The 25,099-nt window shown below is 37.7% G+C and overlaps 1 protein-coding gene across 1 annotated transcript in view; it reads left to right on the top strand.

Moving 5' to 3' along the window:
* Window positions 1–25,099, top strand: part of LOC139877240 (secoisolariciresinol dehydrogenase-like) — a 36,808-nt gene that overhangs the window by 993 nt on the left and 10,716 nt on the right. The gene's annotated exons all lie outside the window — the stretch shown is intronic.

Consider the following 25,099-nt stretch of genomic DNA (forward strand, 5'->3'; position numbering starts at 1 on the left):
AAATATGTTGTAAATGGACGGGAGGCCTGGGCGACCCCTGGGCGGGTTTGGTTCCATCGGCGCCCAGCTTGGGCGGTACCGATGGGAGCACTCTTATTGTTATTATGGAGTACTAATTAATTAATTAATATTAATTTTTATATAATATAATATATGCTATGAAATGATCGAAGATCCTTAAATTTCTCGAGTAGAGGAAAGAAATATGTTTTATGTATGTCATTTTATTCGAATGAACATGGTTATATTTTAAATTTAAAGCCTAGAGTATAACAATAAGGCTTTGTTTTTGTTTCATAGTTTAATTTTATGAGAAAGAAAAAGAATGAGAAAAAAACTAATTGAAATTGGTGTTCTAAAGTTTTAACATAAAAGAAATGAGAAAGTGAATGGATAGATTTAACATAATTCTCCCTTCAAACTTTCTTTTCAAATTGAAAAGATTCAAGTTCCTTCCATTTCACTCCTCTTCACTTCATTTTTTTTTTCTTTCATGATTTAATTCTGGAACAAACCCTAAAGTACTATATTAAAATCACAATAAATTGTATCTAGATCCAGGTTACTATAAAATTATCAACTCTAATATCCGTATATTCTTGATAAATGGTAACCATTGTCTTTAAGGAAACGGACGAAGCATCTTAAAATTAAAATAATACAATAAAAAGACATAATTACGCGAATAGCCCTTGTGGTATGTATAAATTACGCACTCAGTCCTAAACTATGCTTATTATGTGGACAGTCCTCGTAGTTAGCACATTTTATGTGAATAATCCTTGACACTGACGATCGTCAAAAAACCCCGTTAAATTTGATCACATGTCTGGTGCATGAGAGTAATTCCTTCATTTCCTTTTCCATTTCTTCTTCCCCCATTTTCCATTTCTACTAAACAAGATCAAATCGAGCCAATCAAACCACTTGTATATCAAAAGCAAAACCAAAAATCCTAACCAAATCAAAATGTAATTGTGTACAGAATCAAAGTTTTTTTAGACCACTCTCGATGGGAATGTCTTTGGTTAGTGAATATAGTGCCAATATGGAGCCACCATTGGGAGTGTATTGTCAAACCATTGCCAATATGAACTAGTTATCCATTTAGTTAATTTCAAGCATTTCTCATCACATATTCTTTGTAAAATTTTGTTGTACAATTTGCATCAAAAGTTGTATTGTGTATTTATTGATTAATATGGTGAAGTGTGATGGTTGGGAGTGAAACGTAATAGATTAGTGGAAATGAACAGAAAATAGTGATGTAGAGCTGATATATCACTGTGTTAATTTGAAGAATAGCTTCATGAACAGAAAATAGTGATGTAAACCAATTTGTTTGGCCCAAACACTGAAATCAACAAAAAATCAATGTTATAGAAAACAATTTTTACATTTCACCTCTATATCACTCGTATTTTACCCATACAAATGGGGTTAATGAAACCTCGATTGGCCATTTCTAATTTCACTAACAACTACTAGAAACCTTAGTTCTTTATTTACTAACAATGATTCACAACCACTTCGAAATATGTAATATGTTAAACCACCACATGAGGAACCTGGTTATTATATAAGGTTCGATAAATTCAATTCATTTTTAGATCGGTATGAAACGAAGGAATTTTGGTTCGTTAGTTGACGGTGGAGAACACATAATCAAATTCAATGGAACTGCTGAGCGTGTTTTTGAATCCGACGATGTAGAACGTATATGAAAATCAAAAATTAACAAATCCAGATTCGAAATAAATGGTGTTGAACGATTACTATATATATATATATATATATATATATATATATATATATATATATATATATATATATATATATATATATATATATATATATATATGAGTTGTAATCACTTGCATCCATAAATTTGCTTGAAAACAAAGGGACTAATGAGAACGCGACATGTGGCGCGAAAATCACATGTGATTGAAAAAAAAAATTCGAAAACTTTTTTTTTTTAAATTTGTTTTTCGAAAAAAAAAAATTTTGAATTTTTTTTCCTAATTTTTGTTTCGAAATTTTTTTTTTAAAAAATCATGTGATTATGCATGTCAATCACATGTGATTGTAAACCCAATCACATGTGATTATGCATGGCAAATCCAATCACATGTGATTGTACAATTCAATCACATGTGATTGTACAATTCAATCACATGTTATTTTTTTTAAATTTCGAAAAAAAAATTTAAAAATTTTTTTTGAAAAAAAAAATTTTTGATTTTTTTTTTTCAATCACATGTGATTTTCGCGACACATGTCGCGCTCTCATTGGTCCCTTGAATCTCAACTTAATTTATGGACTCAAATGAATATTCCTCATATATATATATATATATATATATATATATATATATATATATATATATATATATATATATATATATATATATATATATATATATATATATATAGGGGCATGATCAATGAGGAAGTAACCAATCGGGGGGAAGCAAATTTTTTTTTTTTTCCGTTTTTTTTGAATTTTTTTTTCCGGCATCAAGATCACACGAAAATATGAACATTTAGAAGAAACACTTCGTGATGAATGCTATTATTTAGGCGGAAAAACGATCGACAAAAATAACATTCAAGATAATATTGTTCGTGAAGAATATGAACGTTTTTTTTCCATGTTTTGTGAAGTAAAATTTAGCCCGATTTAGAGTTTAGGGTTTAGGGTTTGGTGTTTTGGGTTTATTCCATAAACCCAAAACACCAAACCCTAAACCCTAAACTTTAAACCGTTTGTGTTAAAAACTCAATCTAAATCCTAAATCTAAACCCTAAACCCTAAATTTCTAAACCCTATAAACCCTAATATCTAAGCCTCAATAGCCAAAACCTCAAAATACGCTCGAAAAACACGATAATTGTTATATATTATTTCTTCGAGCGTTTTTCGCCAAAATAAAAACATTTATCACAAAGTGTCTCTACTAAATGTTCATATTTTCATCTCATCTATAATGTTCGTGAACAAAGTTTTTTCAAAAAACGAAAAAAAAAAGTTTTTGCTTCCCCCCGATTGGTTACTTCCCTCTTGATCTTACCACTATATATATATATATATATATATATATATATATATATATATATATATATATATATATATATATATATATATATATAGGGGCACAGTGGCGGATCTTGAACTTTACTACTGAGAGGGCGAAAATATTCCAACGTATTTTGGAAAGGCTAGTTATAATATTCTGGAAGGGCTAATATATAAAAGTTTTATTTTTTAAACCTGTATAATATTAAATTTCTAGTAATAACGCAAAATATTGGGAGGGCTGGCACCCTTCCACGCCTCCCTTGAAGGTCCGCCTCTGTAGGGGCAGGATCAATGAGGAAGTAACCAATCGGGGGGAAGTGGGGGGAAGCAAAATTATTATTTTTTTTCGTTTTTTTTTTGGAATTTTTTTTTTCCGTCATCAAGATCATACGAAAATATGAACATTTAGAAGAGACACTTCGTGATGAATGTTATTATTTAGGCGGGAAAACGATCGACAGAAATAACATTCAAGATAATATTGTTCGTGAAGAATATGAACGTTTTTTTCTTCTTCATGTTTTGTGAAGTAAAATTTAGCCCGATTTAGAGTTTAGGGTTTAGGGTTTGAGGTTTGGTGTTTTGGGTTTATGGTTTATTCCATAAACCCAAAACACCAAACCCTAAACCCTAAACTCTAAACCGTTCGTGTTAAAAACTAAATCTAAATCTTAAATCTAAACCCTAAACCCTAAATTTCTAAACCCTAATATCTAAACCCTATAAACCCTAATATCTAAACCCCAATAGCTAAAACCTCAACATACGCTCGAAAAATACGATAATTGTTATATATTACTTCTTCAAGCGTTTTCCCGCGAAAATAAAAACATTTATCACAAAGTGTCTCTACTAAATGTTCATATTTTCATCCCATCTATAATGTTCGTGAACAAAGTTTTTTCAAAAAACAAAAAAAAAAAAGGTTTTTGCTTCCCTCCGCTTCCCCCCGATTGGTTACTTCCCTCTTGATCCTACCACTATATATATATATATATATATATATATATATATATATATATATATATATATATATATATATATAAATTTTTCTGTGTTCATTTTGTTTTTATTTACAATGTGTTTTTGTCATTGAAGAATTGAAGTACAGAATTTAAGTATACAAGTTTTAAATCGAGACATTCCATGTTGTTTATATACCCAGATGTTTGTATACATGGTGTAGGAACATTATGTTTATGTTCAAATTTAAGTTTTTTGGTTTTTTGATCGAAGGATACTTATGATTTCATATTCAAGTATTGTTTTTGTTCGATGAATTTGTTTATATTTTTTATTGTTTAAAATTCAGAATAGTTAAGAGAGATTGGTATGGTATGATTTTGGTATTTTGGTTAGGTTGGATTTAGGGTTTTGGTAGAGTTTGATCTAAGAGAATATTTTTGATTTGGTGATTTGTAAGATTGTGATTTAAATTGATAAATAGGTTTGAAGTTGAAAAATTAGGGTTTGAGAAGTGTATTTTATGGATGAAGATGAATATTAAGATGAAGGTGATGATAAAAGCAAAATGATAGATCTACCCTCATGTGCAATGCATGTGAGGTGATTAAACATAGTTTGTAACTGACTGTTAGTCTTTACGGACGCGCAAGATGTGCATACCATAAGGACTGTCAATGCAAGAAAAATAATCTGGAGACTGAGCACATATTATGTGTAAATCACAGGGACTCTTCGCGTAATTATGTCAAAAATAATTCATATATAGTGTTCACTGTATAACATAATGTTTCATTTTTCATCTTTGATAAAGTCATCTCTCTTGTATCAACCTCTTAAAAGACGATGACAAGCTCTTCAAGAAGGTTAGTTAATTTCATAATTTGTAGTTGTTTAATTTTTTCAATTACTACAAGAAGGTTCGTTTCTTGTGATTTGTTGTTATATATAATTGTTAGTTCAGCGTAAGTCATACTATATCTGTCTCATGTTTAAATTCTATTTCAATCGATTAGATTATATTTTAGTGTATAAAGAAAAGATAATATTGATATTGATATTGATTTGATAAGGATTAAAGTTAGCGTGATAATCTAAAACTCAACATGTAGTGTCACGGACATGGCCGTCTCACTAATTTCGGAGGCCCTGTTTGAAACTTAAAAGTGGTCCCTATAACTGCTAATTTTTTCAATACGTATAATATATAATACTATGATAGCGTAATCAATAGAATTAAAAACTTCAAAGCAACCGTTGCAAAGTGTTATTCTCAAATAGTTGTCAACTCGTTATAGTTACACTATTGTTTATATAAACCGTAATCCAAACATTTTTTGTAACGAAGTAATTGGTCAACTCTTTATAGTCAATACTCCCATTATATTGTTTTTAATACCTATAAACATCAATCTATTAAGTTTTTCTTGTAGGATGATAGACCGCAAGTAAGATATTCTGTTACGATGTACGAATAGATGAATTATTACCTAGGTTTTTCAAAATTTTCGGCCCCTTAAAAATTTGGGGCCCTATGCGACTGCACACTTCACACATGCACCGAAGACACCCCTGGTCACGGGTACGGCTGAAGTATGCAGTAGAACCCAAAGTTACAATATATTCTTTCAATTTAATTTAATACATATGAGATTATATAAACATTTTTTTTTTCTCGGCTAAAATATCGAATGCTATAAAACGAAGGCAAGATCATTAGAAAATGATCAAGCCAAACAAAGATGAAAGATTATAACATCCGTGTTACATCCGTCCTACATCGGTTGGAGAGGGGAACGAAGCATGCCTTATAAGGGTGTGGAGACCTTTCCTAGCATGACGCGTTTTGGGACCACAAGCGCAGCAGATCCCATGAGAACTCTGCAGTTAAGCGTGCTCAGGCGAGAGCACTACCAGGATGGGTGACCTACTGGAAAAGTGCTCGTCGTGTTTGGTGGCCAAGAAAAATCCGTGAGCAACCTACGGGAGAGACAAGGGTACGTCCCTATCTCTGCAAAGCGGACAATATCATGCTACGGGGAACGTTTTACTTGGGGTGCTACAGATGGTATCAGAGCGTTGGTTGTAGGGATTTAGAGTTCATTGGTGTCGACTCCGAGTCACATGGTACATTGGTGAGTCTAGACTACAACCGGCATATAGACTTGAAGTAGGAATTACTTGACTACTTGTGCATTATACTCGAACTCGCCTATCATATCTAATTCTTATTCAATCTTAATCTCACGTTACTTGATTCAATTGACGCGCCACCTTGACTATATGAATTAGTGTCGAATGCACATATGAATTAGGGTAATATAATTTCCGGGATTATATTACGGTGACTCATATGAACATTCCGACATTATGACATAAAGAATTTAAGACGAGTCAAGGAAAAATTTCTCTCTATCCTTATTCCATATCATGGTTAGTCTTATTAAGAATACTAATCAACGGTATTCTTGTGTTTTGAAGGAACAATGCCTCCTCGTCGTGTGCCACGCCATACTCCCGAACAAGCACTACAACGAATGATAGCCACCGCCGTGGAAGCGGCCATGGCCGATCACTCCTCCAACAATAACAACAACCACAACAACAATCAAGGGGCCGGTAACTCAAGCGAAGGGTGCTCCTACAAAGCCTTCATGGGGTGCAAACCTCACACTTTTGATGGAACCGTGGGACCGGTTGTACTCACTCGATGGTTCGAACAAACGGAAGCCGTTTTTAGCATAAGCGGTTGTCGAGACCAAGATAAAGTCAAATATTCCACCCACACCTTTGCCGGTATCGCCCTCACGTGGTGGAACACGTATGTACAATCGGTGGGTACCGATGAAGCTCACGCCCTCTCTTGGGCCGATTTGAGAGAGAGAATGATCGTCGAATTTTTCCCTCGTGAAGAAACCCGAAAGCTCGAACAAGAGCTAAGGACTTTAAAGGCGGTCGGAAACGATCTCAAGGCCTACAATCAACGATACGCCGAGCTATCCTTGATGTGTACCAACCTCGTGAACCCCGAATCTCAAAGGGTTGAACTCTATATGGATGGTCTTTCAAAGAGCATCAAACAAGGAGTGATGTCATCCAAACCCGCTAACCTACAACAAGCTTTGAACATGGCCCGCCAATTGATCGAAACGGTTGACGAAATCGTAGTTCCGGCACCTAAGGCCGAGGATAAATCGGGCGGCAACAAAAGAAAATGGGAAGCCCCCCAATCAAGCAACAACTACAACAACAACTTCACCAAAAAGCCTTTCACCTCCGACGCCAAGAAAAGTTATGGCGGAAATAAACCCTTTTGCAACAAATGCCACAAACACCACTATGGTGAATGTAGCAATCTATTTTGCCACCGGTGCCAAAGGGGTGGTCATGTGGCCAACGTGTAACAACCCAAACCAACCCGCGATTAAACCGTGTAAAATCACAAACAAATTTTTTTTTTTTTGCTGAACTGCCACCTGGCGCGGCGCGCCAAACCTGACTGTCCGAAAAGTCTTTAAATGCGAAAATGTTTGACTAGTTCCCGACATATTTAGGCGTAACGCTTTTAACCCCATGTTCCATATATAAAAACTAGCACGTTCTATTAATAAAATTATGTTTACGAAGCGGGGCTCACATCGACCCAAATTACCCTTTAAGTATCAAAATACAATTTTCGACCATACGACTTTTAATACAAAACAAAGCCGAGCATGGCGATTGGGGATACGCTACCCAATCCTAATAAATCCAAAAGCAAGCCTTCTACGCAAACTATGCAAGTCCTCTAATCCTCGCGCTTACCCGAGCCACCATCAGCATGCAATCTATAAAAAGAGTCAACAACAAGAGGGTAAGCTAACGCTTAGTGAATGATAATATACTACATACATATATATGTATACAATGAATACGCCACACAAAACAAATACCGCATACCGAAGCATCCAAGTATAAAGCATCTACACTAAGCATACCGTACGATCTAAGCAACGAGCTAAAGATACAACACAAAAGATAGTCCACCAACGACAAAGTAAACATCGCCAAATAGCTACACCCGGAGGGTTAGCTACAACACAACAACACATTAATATAATACAATAATAATAATACACAAGGTTAACCCCTTAACCTCAATCACACGAACATTGGCCGAACAACCCGAGCCTTGTGAATTCGCACAACCCGAAATTCACTTCTCAACCATAAGATGACCGAACAACCCGAGTCATCGTGAATCCGCACTACCCGAGATCCACTACCTCAATAAGGTGACCGAACAACCCGAGTCACCATGAATCCGCACTACCCGAGATTCATTTCTCATTACTAAAGCCCACGGTCACGGGATTATAAAATCCACCACATCGGGGTCATCCACAACACAACCATATCAACCCTTCGCCATTAGGGTTATAACAACCAAATCACAACCATGTGTGATAATGTGCACACAAAATGTGCACCTCGCCAAAGATGGTCAACCAAAACGCACAACCGTGCCAATTGGACTTATACACAAGTCCATCAAGTCCACCTATATGTGAAGTGAGCTCTATAACCGAGAATCACTTCACCCGACCCGCACCCATCCTACACATACATATGCACATAGGATATTATCACTCACCTTGAAGTCTTGAAGAAAGCTTCCAAGTAATCCGCAACTCGTCAATGGAAAGTACCTATTCCATTATCACAAATATCACAACACAATTAGGATGGATTTACAAACCACCCAATTCGACCCTTAGTGCAATTTCGACCCAAATGCACTTCCAAGCACAAACCGTATCCGAACTAACCAATAATCACTAACACAAGTGAGAATGGTCATAATATGCTAAATAAACCCGAACTCAAGTGTTAAACACGTGTCATACCCATTTTGACACTTAAACCCTAATTTTGACCCATAAAGGTCAAAATCTCATCCTTTACAAGTTTGACACCAAAACACATTTAACTCGGTTTAATACTTCAACTTAATCCATTTTAAGTTTATAAACCTCATTAATTCGCCAATCGGGTCATAATTACCACCAAAACCTAATTTGACCCAAAGTCACAATTAGTCACCCATAATACCCTAAATGGGTTCCAATACTTCAATAATCACTATACCTAGTGATTAAACTCCAAACCAAAGCCTAATCAAGGCCAAATCGTCATCCAACCCAAAACCCGCCAAGTGACAAGAATAACTAGTCACCATAAACCCATTTCATCACCTAAGTGGGTTACTCAACAAATTAACTCAAAACCCTAAATTGAATATCAAGTTAAACAAATGAAATTCGGAGTTTGAGCTTACCAATACCACCACAACGTAGCTAGGAACGAGGAGAACAACTTTAAAACCCGAGACTTTGAACGATTCGAGCTTCTTCCTCACCAAAACCTTCAATCTCTCTCTAAGCCTCTCTCTCTCTCTCTAAGAATGGATGAAGATGATGAGTGGATGTGAATGGGATCCAAAACTGATCCAAACTAGCTCATAAGCCTCACAAATCCGGCCCCATGTGATTTTACCCTTTTACCCCTCATTAAAGCAATTAAAAATAAAGAGGGTTCTGTCAGCAGCAATCGGCGCGGCGCGCCCCAACCCTGCGCGGCGCGCAACACAGCTGAACCAGATTCCTTTGCATATTAATTCCATATAAATATTAAACGAAGCCCGATCTCATATGTCTTTTATAAACAAGTATACAAAATAAATATTCGGGTCTTACAACTCTCCCCCACTTAAAACTCGATCACGTCCTCGTGATCCTCATCACTTGACCAAACGGACTCCACTCTACGGTCCTCAGCATAAGTCCAATCCGACTTTCCTAAGCAATTTTTTCCAACGAATCGCCTTCCACAACTAAATCGTCACCCGCGATTTATCAAATCCACAATCCGAGCACTAACACCATGCTCATTCCCTAACACTGGGAAAAAACCCAACCAATCTCATACCGAGATATTAATTCCTTAGTGTACTATTACCGAGTACAACGCTAAAAGCAACCAAGTCTCAACCTAAAGTCAACAATCCGAAACGATGAAGACCGAACCAAACGAATCCTTGCGGATAACACCAATCACTAGACATCCTTTGTAGTGCGCTATACGACCAATACGCCACTACTGTAACATCATAATCCAACGGTTAGAAACCGATAGCGTCCAAAACGACTATGGCAACGCTAAACCCGAAGGTGTACAAAATCAACTCTCGTCACACCCGTGACAACATGTGAGCGAAACACGGCTATCACATCACTAATCACACAACATGGTCCTCACGACCCCACTACCGGCGTATAAAACAACCAATAGATCAAACCACACGGTCCTCATGACTCCACCATCGGTGTATAAAACAACCGATAGATCACAACTCAACATGGCCGAAACAACCCGAGCCAAAACACATATGGAGGATGGTCGAAACAACCCGAACCTTAGTGAATTCGCACAACCCGAAATCCACCAACCCAATCCATATATCTCACAACAGAATGACCGCACAACCCGAGTCATCGTGAATACGCGCAAACCGATATTCACTACCACTGCCACATAGTGTAACCGAGGATGGCCGTACAACCCGAGCCTTAGTGAATCCGAACTACCCGACATTCACTACCTCAAACTATGAGCCCAACCAACAGGGACAATCGTACTACCCGAAATATTGTGAATACGAACAACCCGATATTCACGTCCCACAACACAACTCTCTTGATGAAGTCAGCGGACCCCGAAGGTCATGCTCCACCAATCTCAATACCGGATGAAGTCAGCGGACCCGAAGATCATGCTTCACCGATCTCAACACCACGCTCATGACGAAGTCAGCGGACCCTAAAGATCATGCTCCATCAATCACGTACTCCCATGATGAAGTCAGCGGACCCTAAAGATCATGCTCCATCAATCAACCATACCATAATGAAGTCAGCGGACCCGAAGATCATGCTTCATTAATCGTCAATCCCATGATGAAGTCAGCGGACTCCGAAAGTCATGCTTCATCAATCACATACCATAATCGAGCAAGAACCACCTATATCAAGCATAGGTACCGAACAAGAATTCTCCAAAAGAGAACCCGACACACACCTTCCTTAACCGAAGGATTTCACCTTGCTCACCAAACACGTCCATTATCTCTCAACGAGATTTACCACCTTACCACCTCGGTGGTAATTCCAATCCAAACCATAAGTACAATTTATCCGAAATCGTACCCTACCACAAATCGACCAAAACTAGGTCTCGACAAAAATTTCCGGATCTACCAAAAGCATCATCCGAAATATCACACTAAAACTTCCTCGTGCGGGAGTGCGACTCCCCCACTTGGAACCACGTTCCTATCTCACAACTCGTACAACCGTACAATGCTACCAAAGGTAGACTTTACCTACGATTGGGTACACACGACCCATCACTACACCTTGCTCCAACCTTGAGCATACAAAGGATTTCAATCAATCCTTAAACACTTCGAACGAAAAGTGTAGCACGATTACACAAACCATACCCTCGCAATTATCCAATTGCTTTAGTTTGTCAAGTTTCACTTAGTCACTTATGTACCTAAGGGTTTCTCCCGGGACCCTAAGTACAATGTAACCACAACACAATCGGAGTCGACACCACGCTAGTAGGTATAAAAGAGGCACCTAATGTCGCGTCATAAAGACTCCATTACCAACATACGTCAAGATTTTAAACACTCGATCTCAAAGGTTCCAATCACCCGACGAACCCCATGGTTCATCACTTCAACACAGAAGCGAACACGCGCATAACAATCGAACACCAAATCCATTTCCGTGGCTTGGTAGTAACATTTCCCAAATACTAAGGAATGCTTGGTTGCACCAAGTCTTACGCCCTTCGTCCCAAAAATCAAACATCGTCACAGGGTACTTCCATTAGGAACGTCACCCTTAACAATAACATGCACAACACAATGCATCTAACAAATCCGAACCTAAACGCCACATAAATAAATATTCAAAAGACATATTTATTAAAACGAAACGTACCTCAACGTCTCCTTGCGGCATTCGCCGCCGCCAACTCGGGACAATCCGGCTTGCGATGTCCCTCTTTATGACAATAGTAGCACATTCCGTCATCACTTCTCGGCATTGTGCATTCCCACAACTTGTGACCCCTAACGCCACAATTGAAACACCTAGGCGCACGAGAATCCACCGCGCCCTTTACCACATTACTCGTACTCGCACTCGGACCCTTAGTCCTCTTACTCGGAGCACCATAAGAAATAACCCTTCTCTCACTTGAAGGTTCGGCCTTTTTCGATCGCGTATAAGACTCGAAACCTCTAGCCACCGCAAATAACTCTGCAAACGACTTCGCGTAACCCCGGCTAATTTTGCTTTTCAAGTCATCGCTCAAAGTTCGATAGAAATCCTCCATCAACAAACGATCGTTCCCCAAATATTCCGGGCAAAAACGAGCCTTCGACATAAAAGTCGTCTTTAAAGTATTCAAGTCCATAGAACCCTGTTGCAAATTTCGCAACTCACAACGCAATTCCGATAAATCGGCTGAAGTTCGGAACTCCTCGAAGAATTCCTCCTTAAATTCGTCCCATGATAATGCCATAAACGTCTCACCACCGACAAGATCAATCTTGCCATCCAACCAATCCTTCGCCCTACCTCGCAACAAACTAGTAGCGAGTCTCGTCTTTTTCTCGGGTGGGCATTCCATAGTACGAAAACACCCTTCGACATCCGAAACCCAAGTCGTACTCACCAAAGGATCCGGTTTCCCATCATACATAGGGGGTTTAGTCCTCATGAAGCTCTTAAGACAACGCTCCATTTCACCCCTATTTTGGAATTCGGAATACTTCCCATCCATTTCTTCTCGAAACGCCCTCATTTGCTCCGCAACGGCGGCCGTAACTCTAGCGTTAAATTCCGTGTCATTCGTCTCGGTCTCGTTTCGCGTCGTCATTCTAAAGAATGCAAAACGATTAGTCCACGCACGTATAAAACGACACGCACAACACCCTCCCATCTTGCTAAACACTCGTCGTACATCACTTGTTAGACACGATTTGCACCCGTAATAAGGTCTGCAAGTTCTTATTACGCACGCACGCCGCATCGACTCGTTAGTACAACGACCGCCTCGCTCGATGCTATAAACAAACACAAACAAAATTCTACGCGATAGAAGCACACGCGAGAATTACACCACAACACAAATAATATATTAATAATATCCGCATTACTAATATACACGTTAGTCGACCTATAAACAAGGCACTAACTAAACCCGTTCCTGACCCGTAATCCTACAAGTCCCGCAACAAATTACGCGCACACAAAAGTCTAAGTCTAGGCACCTATCTTAAGTCACCTAAATCCCTTAGACCATGCTCTGATACCACTTGTAACAACCCAAACCAACCCGCGATTAAACCGTGTAAAATCACAAAAAAAAAAAAAAATTTTGCTGAACTGCCACCTGGCGCGGCGCGCCATATAGGCCGCGCGGCGCGCCAAACTTGACTGTCCGGAAAGTCTTTAAATGCGAAAATGTTTGACTAGTTCCCGACATATTTAGGCGTAACGCTTTTAACCCCATGTTCCATATATAAAAACTAGCACGTTCTATTAATAAAATTATGTTTACGAAGCGGGGCCCACATCGACCCAAATTACCCTTTAAGTATCAAAATACAATTTTCGACCATACGACTTTTAATACAAAACAAAGCCGAGCATGGCGATTGGGTATACGCTACCCAATCCTAATAAATCCAAAAGCAAGCCTTCTACGCAAACTATGCAAGTCCTCTAATCCTCGCGCTTACCCGAGCCACCATCAGCATGCAATCTATAAAAAGAGTCAACAACGAGAGGGTAAGCTAACGCTTAGTGAATGATAATATACTACATACATATATATGTATAAAATGAATACGCCACACAAAACAAATACCGCATACCGAAGCATCCAAGTATAAAGCATCTACACTAAGCATACCGTACGATCTAAGCAACGAGCTAAAGATACAACACAAAAGATAGTCCACCAACGACAAAGTAAACATCGCCAAATAGCTACACCCGGAGGGTTAGCTACAACACAACAACACATTAATATAATACAATAATAATAATACACAAGGTTAACCCCTTAACCTCAATCACACGAACATTGGCCGAACAACCCGAGCCTTGTGAATTTGCACAACCCGAAATTCACTTCTCAACCATAAGATGACCGAACAACCCGAGTCATCGTGAATCCGCACTACCCGAGATCCACTACCTCAATAAGGTGACCGAACAACCCGAGTCACCATGAATCCGCACTACCCGAGATTCATTTCTCATTACTAAAGCCCACGGTCACGGGATTATAAAATCCACCACATCGGGGTCATCCACAACACAACCATATCAACCCTTCGCCATTAGGGTTATAACAACCAAATCACAACCATGTGTGATAATGTGCACCTCGCCAAAGATGGTCAACCAAAACGCACAACCGTGCCAATTAGACTTATACACAAGTCCATCAAGTCCACCTATATGTGAAGTGAGCTCTATAACCGAGAATCATTTCACCCGACCCGCACCCATCCTACACATACATATGCACATAGGATATTATCACTCACCTTGAAGTCTTGAAGAAAGCTTCCAAGTAATCCGCAACTCGTCAATGGAAAGTACCTATTCCATTATCACAAATATCACAACACAATTAGGATGGATTTACAAACCACCCAATTCGACCCTTAGTGCAATTTCGACCCAAATGCACTTCCAAGCACAAACCGTATCCGAACTAACCAATAATCACTAACACAAGTGAGAATGGTCATAATATGCTAAATAAACCCGAACTCAAGTGTTAAACACGTGTCATACCCATTTTGACACTTAAACCCTAATTTTGACCCATAAAGGTCAAAATCTCATCCTTTACAAGTTTGACACCAAAACACATTTAACTCGGTTTAATACTTCAACTTAATCCATTTTAAGTTTATAAACCTCATTAATTCGCCAATCGGGTCATAATTACCACCAAAACCTAATTTGACCCAAAGTCACAATTAGTCACCCATAATACCCTAAATGGGTTCCAATACTTCAATAATCACTATACCTAGTGATTAAACTCCAAACCAAAGCCTAATCAAGGCCAAATCGTCATCCAACCCAAAACCCGCCAAGTGACAAGAATAACTAGTCACCATAAACCCATTTCATCACCTAAGTGGGTTACTCAACAAATTAACTCAAAACCCTAAATTGAATATCAAGTTAAACAAATGAAATTCGGAGTTTGAGCTTACCAATACCACCACAACGTAGCTAGGAACGAGGAGAACAACTTTAAAACCCGAGACTTTGAACGATTCGAGCTTCTTCCTCACCAAAACCTTCAATCTCTCTCTAAGCCTCTCTCTCTCTCTCTAAGAATGGATGAAGATGATGAGTGGATGTGAATGGGATCCAAAACTGATCCAAACTAGCTCATAAGCCTCACAAATCCGGCCCCATGTGATTTTACCCTTTTACCCCTCATTAAAGCAATTAAAAATAAAGAGGGTTCTGTCAGCAGCAATCGGCGCGGCGCGCCCCAACCCTGCGCGGCGCGCAACACAGCTGAACCAGATTCCTTTGCATATTAATTCCATATAAATATTAAACGAAACCTGATCTCATATGTCTTTTATAAACAAGTATACAAAATAAATATTCGGGTCTTACACAACGATTGTAGAAGTGCCGCCCCCGTCGCTCAAAAGGTGCCCAATGCACCAAAATCGGGTACTTGTCGGGTCATTTTAGAAATGCGTGTCCGAAGAAGAAAGCCAACACCAACACGCGCGGACGAGCTTTCAACATCAACACCGAGGAAGCCCGAGATGACAATGAATTAGTCGCGGGTACGTTTCTCCTCAACAACACTTATGTTACTTGTTTATTCGATTCGGGTGCCGATAAGAGTTTTGTATCCAAGACTTTGACTCATTCTTTTAATACTCCACCACTTCCACTAGATACCACTTATACCATTGAAGTGGCCAACGGAAAACTATTGAGTGCCGACAAATATTACCGGGGGTGTACGTTAAACATTTTGGGTAATGAGTTTGAAATTGACTTGATACCCATAGAACTAGGAAGTTTCGATGTAATAATCGGTATGAATTGGCTAGCCAAAACGAAATCTCACATCCTTTGTGATCTTAACGCAATCCAAATTCCTATCGAGAATGGTGAACCTTTGATCGTCTGTGGCGATAAGAGTTGCACCGGACTCAACCTCGTTTCGTGTATTAAAGTTAGAAAACTACTCCGTAAGGGTTGTTTTGCGATCCTTGCTCACGTTAAGAAAGTCGAGTCCGATGAGAAGCACATCGATGATGTGCCAATTGTTAGTGACTATTCCGATGTATTTCCCGAGGAATTTCCGGGTCTTCCACCTCATCGACCGGTTGAATTCCAAATCGATCTTATTCCGGGAGCCGCACCCGTAGCACGTGCACCATATAGACTCGCTCCATCCGAAATGCAAGAATTGCAAAGTCAAATCCAAGAACTACTTGATCGTGGTTTTATCCAACCTAGCCATTCACCTTGGGGCGCTCCGATTTTGTTTGTTAAAAAGAAAGACGGATCCCTACGAATGTGCATTGACTATCGTGAACTAAACAAATTGACGGTTAAGAACTGATATCCTCTTCCTCGCATCGATGACCTCTTTGATCAATTACAAGGGTCTTGTGTATATTCAAAAATCGATCTCCGCTCGGGTTATCATCAATTGAGGGTTAAGGGGGAAGATGTCTCCAAAACCGCTTTCCGAACTCGTTATGGTAGTTATGAATTTCTTGTAATGCCATTTGGTCTCACTAACGCACCGGCGGTGTTCATGGATCTTATGAACCGCGTGTGCAAACCGTATCTTGACAAATTCGTTATCGTGTTCATCGATGATATCTTAGTCTATTCAAAAAGCGAAGAAGAACACGAGGAACACCTCCGACTTGTGCTTGAACTTTTAAGACAAGAACAACTCTATGCCAAATTCTCCAAGTGTGAATTTTGGTTAAAGGAAGTTCAATTTCTTGGTCATGTTGTAAGTGACCAAGGTATTAAAGTCGATCCAACGAAAATCGAAGCCATTAGTAAATGGGAGACTCCTACTACTCCTACTCACATCCGTCAATTCTTGGGTCTCGCCGGATACTACCGTAGATTCATCAAGGATTTTTCTTTGGTTGCTCGTCCTCTAACCGCTTTAACTCACAAGGGAAAGAAATTCAATTGGGCGACCGAACAAGAATCCGCATTTCAAATCTTGAAAACAAAGCTAACCACCGCTCCTATCTTGTCACTTCCCGAAGGCAATGACGATTTTGTTGTGTATTGCGACGCCTCGAAACATGGTTTTGGGTGTGTGTTGATGCAACGAACGAAAGTCATTTCTTATGCTTCTCGACAACTCAAAATTCATGAACGAAACTACATGACACATGATCTCGGACTCGGAGCCGTTGTCTTTGCACTTAAAATGTGGAGACACTATCTTTATGGAACCAAGAGTACTATCTTTACCGATCACAAAAGTCTCCAACACATCTTCGACCAAAAGCAACTAAACATGAGACAACGAAGGTGGATTGAAACCTTAAACGATTACGATTGCGAGCTTCGTTACCATCCCGGAAAGGCAAATGTAGTAGCCGATGCCTTAAGTCGAAAAGAAAGAGCGGTGCCTCTTCGTGTCCGAGCCTTAAACATCACCATCCACACAAACCTTAATAGCCAAATTAGGGTAGCCCAAGATGAGGCTCTCAAGGATGAAAACCTTTCACACGAGCTCTTGAACATTCTCGTCTCTCGATTCGAAATTAAGGAGACCGGACTCCGATATTACGCCGGAAGGATTTGGGTGCCTAGTTATGGGGACCTACGAAGCCTTATTTTAGATGAAGCCCATAAGTCACGATACTCGATTCACCCCGGTGCCAATAAGATGTACCACGACCTTAAACAACTATATTGGTGGCCGAACATCAAAAGGGACGTAGCTACTTATGTTTCCAAGTGTTTGACATGTTCCAAAGTCAAAGCCGAACACCAAAGACCGTCCGGGTTACTTCAACAACCCGAAATCCCGCAATGGAAGTGGAAAAGAATAACGATGAACTTCATCACCAAGTTACCAAAAACGACGGGCGGTTATGATACCATTTGGGTTATTGTTGACCGTCTCACCAAATCCGCACACTTTCTCGCTATGAAAGAAACCGACAAAATGGAGAAACTTGCACAACTTTACATAAAGGAGATCGTAGCTCGACACGGTGTACCTTTATCGATTATCTCCGACCGAGATGGCCGTTTTGTTTCTAGATTTTGGCGTACCTTGCAAGAAGCGTTGGGAACGCGTTTAGACATGAGCACCGCATATCATCCTCAAACCGATGGACAAAGCGAACGTACAATTCAAACCTTAGAGGACATGTTACGAGCTTGCGTGGTTGATTTTGGAAAAGCTTGGGACAAGCACTTACCTCTCGCCGAGTTCTCTTACAACAATAGTTATCACGCGAGTATAAAAGCCGCCCCATTCGAAGCATTCTGTAGCGACCCGACCAAATCATGTTTGACGGCGCCGACTACTTCGGTCCCGTTGCGTGGTCATAAGTCTTTATTATGACGTTTGACCAAAATATGTCGCATTCATTTCGTAAGTAAAGGGATGTTTCAAGTTTACAAATGTCGTTCAAAAGATTAGTTACAATACAAAGTTTAACGTACGAATGAAACCTATGCGACACAATTTAAAGTAGTTAAAAGTCGCTCCAACTATGCATGCATACTCGACATCCAAGCAAGTATCAAAAAGAGTGCGGAAGCATGTATCAAGTAGCTTTCAAGGACCTGAGAAAACATATAGAAAACTGTCAACGAAAACGTTGGTGAAATCATAGGTGTTTTAGTAAACGTTGCATTTGAACCACAAGATTTAATATAATATGATTATCAAAATCATTTGCATTCCAAAGTTGTTATTTGTTTCGCGGGCACCCAATTATTAAACTTAACTGTTTTGCACCCTTTGCGTAGTGTTAGAACATACACTAGACCCGAAAATATATTTCATCCGCTAACGGTAGCGAACCATCCGAATGAGGCTCGGCAAGCCCATGTGATCACATAATATAAGTTCACGTTTACACCCTGCAAGTGTAACTAATGATAATTGAATTGAGGATTTTCGTTCAAACCCGTACGTGGAATGTTCGTTTTCGTACTTGTGTTCAATGTATAAAAGTATGATACGTATATGTTTCTCATCCCATAGTTTAAAGCATAAAAGTTGTTTGAAAGATGGGACTATGATCTCACCTTGAGTGCACGTACGAAAAGTACTTCACAAAATAACGTGTGCGAAGGATAGTGCTAGTCTTGACCTAAACAAATAGGTCGTATCAATAACGGTAAACACGATAGGTCAAAGATGTTCAATTAGTCCTATGGCTCGTTACGACTCGATTATGTAGCATGTGAAATCAAATTGTCAAGTTTCATGCAAGATACAAGTATAGAAACAAGTTAGGAAGGTTGCATAATCATTTGGTTAAGTTTGACAAAAAGTCAAACTTTGGTCGGTCAAAGTCAACGAAAAAGTCAACACGTTCGGGTCGGGTCCCGAACTATTTTTCTGAGGTTTTTAATCATATATGAGCATGTTAGAACAAGTTACATGTGAATCGGAGGTGCGTAGCATAGCAAACATTATTCGAAAATCGACAAAGTTGGACAGACCACTTTGGCGCGCCGCGCCATTACCTGTGCAGAGAATTCTGGCAGTTTTTATGTTTTATGCACGAACCTAACTTCAACCAATCACCATTTATGACCCGCAAACAACCAAAGCATGTATCTTATATCATCGAAAAGGTATTTTGACAAGGAAAACAACTAAACACATTTCATCCATCACATTTACTTTTACAACAACCAAAATCACATTCAAAGCTCCTCATTAAATGCACTCAAGTTCATAAATGAAATTCGATGATTCGGCAACCAATTTACATGAATGATATGCCGTTTCGAAGGTGATCAAGCATACAATACAACCTAACACTTACAAATAACATTTCATGTCATTCAAAGCATCAAAAGTTCATTTCAAGTTCATCAAACCCTAACCCAAATCCACCAAAACCAATAATCAAGTTTATGAAGTTTTCTAAAACAACCTACACATCAAATTGAAGCTAGTGCTATTAGTAACACATTTAATACTTGCACTTTACCATAACAACAACATTTAAGCAACCAAATTACCAAATCAAACACACCAAAGTTCATATTTAAGCTAGTTACTTCAAATAACGAAATCGAGCATATAAATCATATAATCATGTTAGACTTGAGCCATAGACACTAATTAACAACTTTATAAGTTAAAAACATCAAGAACACAAAATCTAGTGATTTTAGAAAGTTACCCAAACTTGATGAAATCGGTATGGAATCGAAGAGGAAGATGAGAGGATTCCGAATATGCAATTTGTTTAGATGGATGCTTGCTCGATTTGATTTAGATGTTGATTCTTGAAATTGGAGAATTTAGAGAAAATATGGAAGTAGAAGAAGAAAAGGGAAATGAAAAAGAAAAGATGGGGGTGGGGGTTGACTAGTCAAAGGCTAGTCACCTCTTTGGCATTTTGGCGAAACTAGTCCCTCAAGTTCGTTTGCGGGTGCGTGAAATACCTAGACGAGATATTTTTAAAACACGTATTAACCGGAGATGTTATAAACATATAACGGGATTTAAATAGTTAAACGGAAAAGTAAACGGAAAAAGGCGGGATGTTACATAGATAAAATATAGATTCAAGACATACCGAATACGAGCAGCGAAAGCGAATAGGATCGACTGTTTATATCACCGGTCGGGAAAGCGATCACCAAAAGGAAGGCTTTCAAGTTTCACTGCCTAAGTTCCTTCAACGGTTTGCAATGTTCCACTTGAACAAGTATACTCACAATCTCTTAAAACAATATGTGTATGTTATTCTCACTGAATTGTGTTAATCAAACAATGAGTTAGAGCCATTTCTTATAATGGGTTACCTTTTAAAAAGTTTGTAAATGAAAGTGACAACTTCAACCACTTCCACTCAAACCACTCCCACTCAAAAAGTTTGTGGGTGAAAATACAATTTATTTTCAACATCTCCCACTCGCACACAAACAATTTTGATATACTCATATATCTTGAAAAACATACTGTGTAGTACGCAAACCATTCATACTAGAAACTAGGCTGTGCGACCAGCATACTTTGAGAGCACATGTGCTATACATCTGTTAGGAATATATAGCGTCTCAAAACAAAATGACAAGAGTAGATTTAGTATGCAATATCCTAGATCATTAATCACATTAATAACTCACATGATCTCAGTTTTGCTCATAAAACTATATTGTATTCCCAATTATCATTTATCACTAAGACTTGTCACTAAGACATGATAATTGGCCGGCCGGTGAATACAAATCAATGTGAACTTCAAATGATCTTCCTTCTTCTTAGAATCCTTTGGCCTTAACTCGACTTGCTTTTCTAAGAACGTCCCTCCAGGTCGAATCGCTCATAACCCTTAAGCAACACCTTAAGATAGCAAACATCAAACTAAGCCTCAAGAGACAAGAAAAAGTCATAAGGATATTAATTGAGGTTACTAATACCTCAAGGGACTCACATTACATAGAAGTAGAGATCTTTTCTTCTATTTCCCTTATTGGTCGTTTGATCACATGTGGTATGAATCACATGCTGCAACATTTCTCCTTTTCCTATGGAGGTATGTCTTTAAATCAATGTTGCACATATGATTGCTTAAACATACTCAATGTTCAAACTCGAGTTCACTATCTACTCATAAAAACACATCTTTCTCACAATAACTCACATCTGGATATATATGACAGATGATGTGAAACTTAAATAATTCACATATTGTTGTAAACCTTACAACTGTAGCATCAAATATTTTAAGTTTGTGCTCAGTTGTCACTCAGACAATGTACTTAAAATGCGCTACTTCACCAGTCACTACTAAAGTGACAGATCTGATCACCCATGTGAGTGAGCTGATCTCTAATCTGTCCGACATACTTTTCTCACAATAATACTTTGTATATAAGATTTGACAAACACATTGTCATGGATATCAAACACTAAATATGTTGGGAAAAATAAAACTCAATATAATCTCAAAATCTACGCAACCCCTGAGACGTGACATGTCACATAAATATATCTCTCTAGGCATGGATTTCTTAAATGATTTACAACCATTTCATTCGTAGATATGTACTACATATTTACTAAAACTCTTGCAACCATGTCTCTAAGTAATGATGCATTTTACAACTATGTGCTTGACTTACAATGGACCTTGGAATGAACTACAAAGTACTAATTATTTGAGTAAACTATTACTCAATCGATAACTTTGTTATAAACTCCAAGTTTCTCAAAAGATTGGTTAAGCTACACAGCTTATTGAACCTTAGTTGACATTAAAAATCAGCCTCCATTGTAAACAAGGCTTCATATGACTAATTCTTGTTACTCCATGAGATAACAACCTAGTCAATATGTGTACAACCTTTTGATTTCAAATCATTTTCATTAAAGAACAATAAGATAACATTACTACTTAGATACCTTAGTATCATTTTCATGGCTTTTCAATTGCTTTCCATCTTAAATGGAAATTAATCAACTTTGTACATTGCATAACGTACAAATGATTTCCAACATTATTCGCATAAACAACAAACTTCATTTGCTCATTTCATATTGGAGTCTAAGGACAAAAATATATGCTCAATACTCACCATAAGATTCTCAGTGAGATTATTTAACACGTTTAAGGATCTTGTTAATATAAGCTCTTGTGAAAGAGATATTAACTTCCATGAATAATCTCTTGAAATTCTAATTTCAAGAATACATGAAAATTCTCTCACAATAACATTCTTCTTATTTATTCAACCCACAAAATATCATCAACGTATAACGATAAAATAAATATTTAGACCTTTTAGTACATACTCATGATCCTTATTGATCATAATGAAATCATTCGATATGATTACATTGTGAAAGTACATATATCATTTTCTTAAAGACTATTTGACGCCATAGATTAATTCAAAAAATCTACAAACCATATGTTTGTGGCCATTGTTTAAAAAATCTACACATTGATTTCTTGCTACAGTTCTTCATTGAGAAGTTAAGACTATTAACAATGATATAATGTAATTTACGGTCTATTTCCTGTCATTATGGCTAGAATCAACCTAACTTGGTGAAATTATAACAAGATACGAGGTTCTCACAAAGTAAACTTTTCTTGTTGGTTGTAGCCTTATGCCACATGTTGACCTTTGTAACTTCAGGATACTCACTCCAATTCTTATTCCATTATTTTTGATCCATTTGACTTTTAGATGTCATGTTAGAGCTTCTCTTATTCAATCTCATATCGAATAGGGTTTATAACGACAACTTCTTTATCGTAATTGAGATTTCTTTGAAACGAATTCTTAGTATCTCATAAGCTCCCACTCAAATCAGAATTATTCTCATTCGCAATAGTTTGAGGAATCGTGCATAGATAAACAAATTATGTAACATTATTCTTCAAATTTCTCCCACTCGAATGAGATAATTATGTGGCATCAAATAAAGATGAATCTTTATTTGTATCTAGAGAAACAATTACTCAATTCTCAAGTTTTAATTTGAGTTCGACTCCCACTGACGTGTTCACGTATGAATATATAACCTCTTGATTGTTAACGTACTTGGTGAGAACAAATTTCCACCTCTTGGACCTATTTTCCAAAATTTATTTGAAAATTTTAATATATATACGTTTCACAACCTTAATGTCCTATGACATTGTAACTGTGATCATAATCTTTTCATAACTTATATGATGTGGAAGTTAGTAATTTTCAAAGACATTCAATTAGGTACGAATGTGGGATTTCACTACCTCAACATCGCCTTAACCAATTCGAGGAGTGTTTATTCCAACTTTCCAAAACATCGTTTTGTTGTGGAGTAAAGAAATAATGTTTGAATATCTTTAGCGTCACATAGTGCTATGAACTAATCATAAGATATTAACATCCTCAGTTTGTACTTTATTAATAATTTTTCGTTTAAGTTAATTCTCAACAAAATTCACATAATTTTGAAATTTAATCCAATGCTTTGGATTTTCGAGAAATCAACTAACACGAGGAAATTATTAACAATATGTCCTTTCTCTTTCTATAATTTTCATAAGACCACATAATTCAAATGAGTCAAGTGCAATGAAATAAACAATTTAGTTTACTTTCTATATGATATTTTTTTTTTTGTAGCTATTTCCTTGGCGATATTTACAAGTGCACATTTTCACTTTATCAATATCTAGCCAATGAAAAAATAGTAGACTAAGCTAGAACTATTTTTAGTCAATATGACTAAACCAGCATGCCATACTTACTTCATTCAAACATATTAAATTTCTAAGTGAGAAAATTTTATTTAGTTATCACTTAGATAACGATAAAATCATTTAGATTAAAACTAATATTAAATGAGCTTGTTCTTAAAGAGAACTCAACGGCATTTCGTGAAATTAATAATGAAAATCAATATCACATAGATATTTGTTTTGATGTACAAGCATGTAAGGATCCATATTCGATCATCATCCAAGACTAACTTGTATGAACCGATATTTACAACTCCATCTGTAGAGTTATTCCCACATATCTTTACTTTATTTGAAAAAAATTGAAAATCATCAAAACTCTACAAAGAATTCGTTATCCTTTAATAAATGGTTTCCCATGTTCAAACCTACTATCCACAGAGGACAAGATGCAAACACAAAGTTTATCAACCATGGTAACCATATAATATTCAAAACGAAACTTG

Source organism: Rutidosis leptorrhynchoides, chromosome 11 (genome assembly GCF_046630445.1).
Source record: "Rutidosis leptorrhynchoides isolate AG116_Rl617_1_P2 chromosome 11, CSIRO_AGI_Rlap_v1, whole genome shotgun sequence".
Classification (NCBI taxonomy): domain Eukaryota; kingdom Viridiplantae; phylum Streptophyta; class Magnoliopsida; order Asterales; family Asteraceae; genus Rutidosis; species Rutidosis leptorrhynchoides.